Below are 11,262 nucleotides of genomic sequence, written 5' to 3' on the forward strand. Positions count from 1 at the left end.
ATTTGAGAATATTAAGAAAACTAATTAAGTTAGTTATTTGTAACAAATGCGTGTTGGTTTTGCTAAACTATTATTTTTAATCATGTGTATTAAAACTACCTATTGATAGAAACTCCTTACAAATAATAGAGATATTTTCAGGAAAAAAAATTATAAAACTGAGCAACAAAACATATTGACATATTATTTACAAGGTAGATTGAGATTTTATTTATGAGCTCTCAACTGGCTCTAATGATGGGAGGTGGTAACTAGATGACAAGTTCTCTGGCGCCTTAAACAAGATCGGACTTGAGTTTAAAAAAATGCAATAGTGATCAAATAAATAGGTTAGGCTGACTAGTGCCACTCCTAAAATAATTTAGGTGAAAAAAATGATGTTCAACTCTAAGTTTTACATATTTTAAATAGAAAATAAAATATCAATAGAGGCTGATCAATTTGCTATGGAAATTACATTATATAGTGACTCAAATTGAAGCGTGTTATTTATTTGCATAAAGTCCAAAATAAGCCTCATCATTCACAACTTGTGTACAATACTATTCGCTCCACATTTTGATTTTTCTGGTGAAGGCCACATTTTAGTTTTATATTGATATTCCACACATTTTTATTTTATCTTCTTTTTTTTTTGGGGGTTTCTTGACTATACATTTTATAGTCTGCTTTATATTGATATTCATCATGTTTATGGGCTGATTAAACTTTCATGTTACCGATCATGTGGGCCCAAGTCCACTTTAAAGGCTGGACCAGTTTTGCCTGTCAGGTCGGCCCATGAAGACTTACGTTTTCAACGACATGGGAAGCCCATTCATCAGATGGGCCCAATAAAGTGCAGTAGAAAAGCCTGAGGTTCCATCACGAAGCCTTGGACCCCCAGAAAAACAAAATCATATCTTAAAATAATTAAATAAAATTTTCCCAAATCAAATCTTCTAAAATAATTTAGCTTTTGTCTCCAAATTGTTTCCATTTTTATAATAAAAAATATATATAATTCGCCTTTTTTCTTTTAATCAGTAATAAAACAAAGTGTAGGACTAATTAATACAACTCAAAAGGAATGATCATTGTTGAACCTACAAAAAAGTTCAAGATTATTTTATGTTAGCTTCAGCAGTGTTGGCAATTATGTACTTTTCATCTTTACGCCTGTGCGAGAATAATATTACTTTTTTTTTTAACCGAAGTTACTTTCAATTCAAAAAATTAATTAACACAACGATCGCCAACAGTTATTCATTAATTTTGGTTAATAAAGATCATAATTGCATCATACCAGTTTTTTTTTTTTTATTTCTCCATCTGGTATCCCAGGACAATAGCTATCTTTCAGGCGTGTCAACTGTCCCAGACTAATCCGGATCGAAGGCATGCAAGGAACCTTCCGGTCGATGCCCTCTGGCCCCTAAGGGTGCTGCATTCCCACAATTCGAACTCGAGACCCGTGGTTAAACTAGGACAACCCTGACCAGCTGACCTAACCCCTCAGGGTTCCAGTTTTTTTTTCTTTTGATACTTCGTGATTACCAAATAACTCGGTAAAGAGACTTGTTGGCAAAAAAAAAAAACGTGGTAAATGGACTTTCATTTTAATATTAGAATATTGATTTCAATTTTTTTTTATTATGATATTGATTGATTTCAATTTTGTTTACTTAATTATGCCCAAAAAATCTTAAGAGATCTTAACTTCTTCCTTTTTGAGAACTGAACGGTTCTTAACTCTAAAGTATTCAAAAATGTTCACATTAACATCACACATCAAAAGTTATTTTTATAACAAATACTAACTTCTGATTCCATATAATATAGTTAATTAATTTGAAAAAAATAAAAAAAATAAAAAATTATTTTAAAGTACTTATATTTATTATTTTTTTAACAAATTTGTCTTGCTTATAAATCGATATACTATTTCTAGTCCTTAATATAAGAACTAGTTGATTAATTTGAGTAAATTAAGAAAACTAGTTAATTTAATTATTTGTAATAAATAGATATTACCTTTCTTAAAATATTTTTACTAATCAAGTTTATTGGCTAAAACTATCATTATTACTAAAACTATATTAAAAAATGAATAAATATGAAAAAAAATAGATTGAGGTATTATATTTATCATAAAAAAAAGTCAAACAAGTTTTTACATTAAAAACCAGAAGTAGTATATCTAATGATATATATGTGTTTCAGAAAGATCATATAACATATATTATAATTGAATAATTTTTAACTCTCTTAGTCTCTTAAAATTAGTCAATTCAATCTTATATTAAATATAAGAGGCGGTGTAACAAGAAAATTCCCGAACCAGCCATAACAAAAATTTATCTGTTAGTGTAAATGTGTGAAGATGGTTATTACTATTATTATGATTATTATTATTTTATGATGCGAAGTACAAAAGGTTAAAAGTAGCAAATGAAATTTGATATATTTTCTTTTAACGCAAATTAGAGAGCTTTTGTATCAATGTCTGAGCTTTGAAGGACGGTATCTGTGTTGGTCTGGTCTTGGGCGTGCGAAGCGAAGAATTTTCATTTTCCCATCATCGCCTGCATAATGTGAAGAGCGAATTCTCGTATTAACTGTGAAGTGCGAATTCTAAGTATTTCTGGATTCGAATATTCGTCATTCTCATCCAAGCAAACCTAACTGAAGCAGGTGTTTTACGTCATCCGTTAATATTCTAGTTTCCAGTTTGCCTCAAATTTTCCTTGTGCTTCTTGTTACATTGAAACCATGAACAGTTTTCAATGATGGGAGTGAGGGAAATTTATCGATGGCGCCTTTTCAATTCTGAGTTTGGTTTAGATTTCTGGTTTTTCTCTTCCCCTTACCCGTTCACTCTTGAATTTTATGTTTGCCCCCATTTCCTCTCTATTTTCTTCCCTGTAGTCGTGGGCAATCAAATGAAGTATCAGCACAAGTGTATTCGGTTCATTCTATTTTTTTAAATGACTTTTTGCTTGCAATTCACAAATACTTGGGTTAATGAATTGTTCCGCTGACTTCTTTTTGCAGGAAGTGAAGGTTACATTTCTGGGTCAACTTCTGCGGAATTTGGCGGATTGTTAGCGAAGTAGAGTAAGGGAAGTGGGTTGAAGTTGTCGTTGGTTATTTCATATACGACAGACGATTGGTGACAATGAGTGTGGTGGGGTTTGACATTGGAAATGAGAACTGTGTCATTGCTGTAGTGAAGCAACGTGGGATTGATGTTTTACTGAATGATGAATCCAAACGCGAAACCCCTTCAGTGGTCTGCTTTGGGGAGAAGCAAAGATTTATGGGGTCAGCTGGTGCTGCATCTGCTATGATGAACATCAAGTCTACAATATCTCAAGTGAAGAGGCTGATAGGGAGAAAATATGCAGACCCTGATGTGCAAAATGAGCTGAAAATGCTCCCGGTTGAAACTTCTGAAGGCCAAGATGGTGGCATTTTGGTTCACTTGAAATATCTCAAGGAGACTCATACATTTACACCAGTTCAAATTTTAGCAATGCTCCTTGCTCATTTGAAAACTCTAACTGAAAAGGATTTGGAAATGCCAATTTCAGACTGTGTTATTGGGATCCCATCATACTTTTCAGACTTGCAGAGACGGGCATATCTTGACGCAGCAAGGGTTGCTGGTTTGAAGCCTGTGAGATTGATTCATGATTGTACTGCAACTGCTCTTGGTTATGGAATTTACAAAACAGATTTTCCTGGAACAGGTCCAACCTATGTGGCATTGTGGACATTGGTCACTGTGATACTCAGGTCTCCATTGCAGCATTTGAGTCTGGGAAAATGAAGATACTTTCCCACGCTTTTGATAGGGATTTAGGGGGAAGAGATTTTGATGAGGTTCTCTTTAGTCATTTTGCAGCACAGTTTAAGGAACAGTACAGCATTGACGTGTACTCTAATGTCAAGGCATGTATCAGGTTGCGCACAGCATGTGAGAAGTTGAAGAAAGTTTTGAGTGCAAATAATGAGGCAGCTTTAAACATTGAGTGCTTGATGGATGAGAAAGATGTCAAGGGCTTCATCAAGAGGGAGGAATTCGAGAAGTTGGCATCAGGGTTATTGGAGAAGATTTGTGTTCCATGCCATAAAGCATTAATTGATGCAAGACTAACTGCAGATAAGATCGATTCCGTAGAGCTAGTTGGCTCAGGTTCTAGGGTTCCTGCCATAGCTAGATTATTAACTTCTAAGTTCAGGAGAGAACCCAGCCGAAAATTGAATGCAAGTGAATGTGTGGCTCGTGGCTGTGCTCTTCAGTGTGCAATGCTAAGTCCTGTTTTCCGTGTTAGAGAATATGAGGTTTGTATTACAGGACAAAACATTGATTCTTATACTATTCTATGTTAATTCTTTGTGCAGCCATCCCGTGTCTACTTGTTTTCCGGTTTGAATTGAAAATTCTCACACTTCATATTCTCAAAGATATCCTGCACTGTAGGCTTAAATCTTTGTTTATGGTATATATTCTTAAAGGTTAGTAACTTTTTTTTTTTTTTTTTTTTTTTACAGGTCCTGGATTTAAATCCATTCTCCATTGGACTTTCGTCAGATGATGGTCCAATTAGTGCAGTATCAAATGGCATACTTTTCCCAAAGGGGCAATCCATTCCAAGTGTTAAAGTTCTAACATTTCACCGAAGTAGTTTGTTCCATTTGGAAGCGTTCTATGCTAATCCAAATGAACTGCCACCGGGGACATCTCCTAAAATCAGTTGCTTCACGGTATGCACTACCACTACCCTTACTCTAAACATGTTACTAACGTGAAGGACTTCAGATCTTTCATGTGTGCATGTGCCCGAGCTTTAACTGACTTCTTTGGCCATCCTTGGCCTGTTTCTTTATGTCCTTTTTTTCATTTATCTATTTTGGGTGTGTAAAAGGTGTGCAATATAGCAACATAGCTTCCATGAGCTCAATGATTCTTATAGAACATTCTAATTTCTCAAGAAAAAAATTGCATTTGGGTAATGGTAGATTTGTTACGATGATCACCTCTATAGTTTCCCACTTTTGAGCTGTAAAATTATTGCAGTCGATAATCTAGTTTAAATGTTGTACATTTTTTCATGCAACCATCACCAAGTGTTTGGTCTAATCTAGTTTCCTTGGATGCATCAAAGACCATCACTTTTTGTGGATCTTAAGCTCATGCGAATCAACAAAATCCCTTTTCTTATTCTTCAACAAGGGGTCAATTTCATTAGCTATTAAACTATCCCATATTCTTATTTAAAAGTACAATAGGGGCTGAGTTACAAAATATTGCAGTCCAAATGAACCTTCTTTATGCATGTATGCATTTGTTGTAATCATGATGTATTTTGGAGCATGAGGAAATGCAATAGATGTAACATCATCTCAAATAATTATCCAAAATTGATCATGCAGTAAAATGACAAGCTATAATTTTGGTTCTGTCTAATAACATTTTCATTAGACAAAACCATCTTTGATATTACAGGACATTGATACTGCCATCCCTTGTCCTAATTATCCTAGATGTAGCATGATGCGTTAGTTGTCATGCTACATCTGCATGCTTACATCTTGTTGATTTTTTGAGGACTACAGAGTAACAGTTCTGATTGGTTGCTAGGCGTTTCCATTTTTCGTGCTACACTATAGCTTTGTCATACATTGTTTCTTCTTCATGCCTTCTCCTCGTTATTTGCTTATGTATTCACTGGCCATTTCTATGTAGATTGGTCCTTTCCATGGGTCCCATGGCAGTAAGACAAGGATTAAAGTTAGAGTTCAACTAAATCTGCATGGCATTGTCACTGTCGAATCAGCTACAGTAAGTAAGAAGCCTCATTTTGATCTCTGTCCATTTTTTGTTACTCTCAGAGCTATTGTGATGTGCATAAACTTTTTCATGGTTTCAGATGCTTGAAGATCAGGTAGATGGTATAAAGGGTAATGACCATTCAAATAATGAATCAATGGATGTTGACCCTATCACTAATGAGACAGTAGCAAATGGTGAGGACACTAACAATAGAAAGGATGAATCTTCTCATAAATCTGTGAGTATTATTGTCATCTCTCTGCCTCTGATTATTTTTCTTGTATGGGAATCATGCAATAAATTATTTTTGTTTTTTAATTCATTTTTTATTCTGGAGCGAAATTTTGTCTTCTGTTGATAGCATGTCCCTGTTTTTTTCCTACTTGGATATGGATTGGGTCACAGATATCATTTATATGGATGTTAGAACTTTGGAGTGAAAATTTGACTACTGTGCCTTTTCAGGCTGATTCTGTGAGGAAAGATAAAACTACCAAAAGACATGTGCCAGTGAGTGAGAACATCTATGGTGGAATGACCAAGGCTGAGATCTTGGAAGCTCATGACAAAGAGCTCCTGTTGACTCAACAGGACAGAGCTGTGGAGCGAACCAAAGAAAAGAAGAATAGCTTGGAGTCCTATATTTACGAGATGAGGAGTAAGGTACCTACTTGTGTTCATGAGACGTACACATATGACTGGTTTGTTATTCAGGGTATATTATTCATGCAGTCATCCAATTCATCTCCTTTGATACATGGTTTTGCTTTTCATGTGGTCATAATTACTTGATACTGACAGATCTCTCTTTCATTTTTCTGAAACGGTGAGACTAATAAGTTTATCAAATGAGATACCCTGTTCTGTAGTTAGTGAAGAACTGGTTTTTGAGACTGTGTAGAGTGCCAAGCTGTGGATGCCATGAGTTGAACACCCATTCCTGTCAAACATTTTTACGTCTTTCTCCATGCTACTTGTCATATACAAGCTTTTAAAACGTATGCGTCTATTTTCTTGATGGGCTTTGATTTAAATATAAACTATATAATTGCATATATGGATAGCTCTTTGACACCTACCGGAGCTTTGCAAGTGACCAAGAGAGGGAAGGCATATCTAGAAGTCTGCAAGAGACTGAAGAGTGGCTTTATGAGGATGGTGATGATGAAACTGAGGTGGCTTACTCAGAAAGACTAGAAGATATAAAGAAGGTTTAATTTTACTTCTCCAATGCTGCTGCTTGTCTTTTTATACCCATGCATTTTTTCCCATCATAATCATAATATATATATATATCTTAATTCCTGTAGCTTGTGGATCCAATTGAGAATCGGTATAAAGATGAAGAAGCAAGAGCACAAGCTACAAGAGATCTGTTGAAGTGCATTGTGGATCACCGCAAGTCTGCAGATTCCCTCCTTCCCCAGCATAAAGAATTGGTACGTCAATACGCAAGCCAGTAGATATTATAGCGAGTCTGCTCAAAAATCCAAAGTAATTTGGCTTTGTTGTTTCAGATCATAAACGAGTGCGATAAAGCAGAGCAGTGGCTGAGAGAGAAATTACAGCAACAAGATTCCTTGCCTAAGGACAATGACCCAATTATATGGTCAAGTGATATTAAAAGCAAGGCGGAGGATTTGAAACTGTATGATGCTTGATCTCTCTGTTACCCTATTTGATACTCGTTATTTTCCTGTTGCATGGGTCATACTGCTAGGAAAATTTATGTCAATGGTAAAATAACCTAAATCTTAGCGTTTTTAGGTGGAATAGTGAAAAGTCAATCTTGGAGATCGTCGATCTCTAAGCAATCGCCCCATAAATAACGTGTAGGATAGCATTGTGTGTGTGTGTAGAAAACATTGTTCCGCTCTCTTACATGTCGGTCATCATGATTTTACTTCTTTCTTTTTTTTTTTTGGACCCGGGTCATCATGATTTTATTTCAGATTATCATCAATGTTATATTTGTGGCTGTCAGGTTGTGCCAACAGGTGCTGGGATCCAAGGGTTCGTCAACAGTTCCAGAGGACAAAGGCAAAGACAAGCCAGATACTTCCAGTCACCTTTGATGAATCTCTTGATATTGATAGGCAAAGACACAAATTTTCATTATACTCCTGACTAAATTTTCTCTTTTTCTTTTCTGGTTCTTTGTCTTTTTGTTCTGGAAAGTGAATAGGTTCAAGTAGGTGGATTGATTAGGTTATATGGATCAAATATTTGTGTGTTCTAAAGCTTGCAACTCATTTTTGTGTTCTCTCATTTCTGTTGGCACATCTAGAGTTGTCCACTGTACCTTTTTCTGATGTCCATCCAACTCAAACCAGTTGAGCAAATACTTGGCGACGAAGTTATCAATAAATTGTGCTTTATACTATTTAGGATTACGTATAGTGTTCTTGAGGCAAATGTTATGTTATCCATCTTTACCATGCAACTCTAGTTAACTGTTGACGAATTAACACCAAAAGCAATAGCGTTCCTATAATAATAAAATCAGACATATAATGAAAGGAATGGATTAAGTAACGAACAACTGCTTCAACTGTCATGCAATGCTTATCTCCAAGGTTCAGTTTAAATTTTTTGGTTAAAAAAAAAAAGCTTAGTTTAATTTTGGGTTTCTCTGTTTCAAAATTTTTATTTACCAAATAAAATGATATATATTTATATATAAAAAATTGAAAATGAATTGCCAGCAGCAAACCGCCTTTTTTTTGGTGACAAAATTTATAAACAGCCTTCTTTATGATGCTTGTCGTGCGTCAACAATTCTAAAGAATGTTCTACCGAACAAAAACAATTATAAGTATTCTAGGACCCTTTCGTCTTTGCGAGAGGCACTTCTGAAGAGAATACACGTATAGGGGGATGCTTATACATGCATATATGAGCGTGTGTATTCATTTTTGTAGTCTGATTTTTAGTTCCTCCCATTGCCTGCCTGACTTCGTCTACCTTGGTTAGTCAAGTTATTTGCTGATATGCCTGTATGTACTGAGTCTTGAGCTCATACTTCACATTCTCAACTGAATCCCAGTCACAAATTAAATCAAAACCACTGAACTTACCACTTCAACATGCAATTCTTCAACTTTTCTTGCCAGTTTCTTTAAGCTTCGGTCCCCCTGGATTAAGACATCAATGATGACTTTAGACAAAATCCTATTGGTCATCAACTTTCTGGCTTGCAAGTCAACTCTTAGTCTGCCATGTTCTTGAGCTGCTAAAAAGCATTGAAACTGCATAGAACATTCATGATTATCAGGAAATTCAACATCCCAGACGTCCACATCTGGAAATATACATGCATGAGAAGAAATTTCAGACAATCTAGGGCCTTGGTCCATCTTTGTTGGGCACTGTTGACCAGTAGGACCACAACTCTAGAATCTACAGAACCACTTGGGTAGCTCTAGAAGAACTCGGCATAGGGAATTCGGTCGACATCAAATGGCCTTAGATGACAGGGAATTGTTTGTGTGAATTTTATCCCGGTCACTTCACCATGCAACAAGAGCCCCGAATCAGATTCCGCGCGTGTTAACTAGCTGTTTGCCAATTTCCTCAACACATAAAAAGAACCCGGTGGTAATTGAACCAAAATCTTGCCATGAGATCTATGACTAATGTGCAAGATGTGGGAAAGACAGACAGGAACCAACGGCTTTACACTAAGATTCAGTTCGTTTTCTTCTTGGCACTGGTTCCCTTCTTTGATTTTTTGAATCCTGACCCACTTTCCTGCAAAATTCAAAGTCATTCAGAGCCAGATCCATCCGACAAATACAGCAATCACTAGAGGATGCAATTCACATTTACCCTCCGATAATGCCTATAAGCAGCTCGGCCTGTCAACTCCTGCCCATCTTTGGTGACATATACCTGCAATGAACAGAGGATCAAGATCTCACGTAATATGCCAAACTATGCTTTGAACTAATAATCGCATATTTAAGCCATTCACTTGATAAATTTCAATTAATGATAACTACAAGATAAATGCAAGCCAGCAGCATTAGCATTATTGCCATTATATGTTCAAATAGTGAAGACAGTCTAATATATTGCTGTACAAGCCATCAAAATTTAACATTTAAACCTTCATCAAAACATAACAACTACATTTGGACATGGAGAAGTTTGCTGGTGGTTAGAAGAGCCATACCACGCAGTGCGCATAACTGTCAGCAGTATTGAGAAATTTGAAAAGCAATAACCAAAAACTATCCATTATGCATTGATTATAAAAAATACTCTTCCAGTCCTTAATGTAGGATCTAATTAGGGAGTTAATATTAGTCCTATATGTAAGACTTATTCAACATGTTTATCAATTTTTTTCCAAATTAACCTTATTGATATTCCCCCAATAATGATCAAATAAGAGAGGGATGGAGGGAATTAAGAAAGATACTTAAGTGTCTTAGAAAAAACATATCATATTAAATAATTTAACTAACATTCTTAATCTATTCAATTAATTAATGAGATCTTACATTAAGAACTAGAAGAGTAGAATAGCCAACCTAGTGCTACATATTAAATATATAGCAATTGAAGCAATGGTATCTTACAGAATGCCAGACCCAAAAAAAAAAAAACAAAAGAAAAAAAAGGCAGAATGAGAGTAACAAATTAGTTATTGTCTAGATGTTGGCATATACAAAGGTAAATTAAGGGCATTGTGTTATACTAGAAAGGAATTCCAAGGATCAAATCACACAGCACTATTTCCACCGAAGACAAAAATCATGATACGTGATGCTCCTACATTTCACTATATCCATTAGTATCCTTACAGCATACAAGAAGGATTTTCCTCACATGATAATCATAAAGTTACCATTTTTAATCAATCAGTAGACATCATTTCTATGCCTGAATGTGCCGCATCAGTCAAGTGAATAATTTCAATTAGTTGACCACATTAAAAACACTAAACAAAATATGAAAGTATCAGTCTGGCTCACCTTTCTTCCATCTGATGCCGTAAACCAATGACCCACAGATTTACCTTTGCTTGAACACGTCTTCTGCCTGCATCCTTCGGCCTGTTGGCACAGTTCTTTGGTTCCACCCATTTGCAGAAGCATGCAAGATTTCTGAAGAAGCAGGCATGTTTGCTTTACTTTTTCCTTTGACAAAGTTTTTGTTTTACTTCTTTTGGCTGCTGTCCTCTTAGAAGATTCCCCACCGTCTAAAGAAGAATTAATTTTCGGAGTCACCCAGCCCCCAGAAGCATGAACAGTTTCTTCAACAGCCACTTCTTTTTGTTTCTTTCTTCCCTCTAGTCGAACTTTTCTCAACACAACCATTCCGAACTTCCCTTTCTTTTGGAAGCTTCTCCATTGCCAAATTGTCCCCTGAATCAAAATAAACCCATAATGCATCATAGCCTCCAGAGATTAGTCTATCATTTTAAAACTAATACCAAT

At 35.6% G+C, this 11,262-nt stretch overlaps 1 long non-coding RNA gene and 1 pseudogene across 1 annotated transcript; one reads left to right on the top strand and one right to left on the bottom strand.

Moving 5' to 3' along the window:
- Positions 1–2,492: 2,492 nt before the first annotated feature.
- LOC114745911 (heat shock 70 kDa protein 16-like) lies at positions 2,493–8,086 on the top strand (annotated as a pseudogene).
- A 1,467-nt stretch (positions 8,087–9,553) lies between these two features.
- LOC114745909 (uncharacterized) lies at positions 9,554–10,842 on the bottom strand. The gene is made up of 3 exons (XR_003740240.1): positions 10,798–10,842; positions 9,647–9,709; positions 9,554–9,568 (listed from the first exon to the last, which is right to left on the bottom strand). It is a non-coding gene; the product is annotated as an uncharacterized LOC114745909 (long non-coding RNA).
- Positions 10,843–11,262: the final 420 nt, after the last annotated feature.

The sequence above is a fragment of the Neltuma alba genome, unplaced genomic scaffold (genome assembly GCF_004799145.2).
Source record: "Neltuma alba isolate B1F8T4 unplaced genomic scaffold, ASM479914v2 tig00004860_pilon, whole genome shotgun sequence".
NCBI lineage: Eukaryota > Viridiplantae > Streptophyta > Magnoliopsida > Fabales > Fabaceae > Neltuma > Neltuma alba.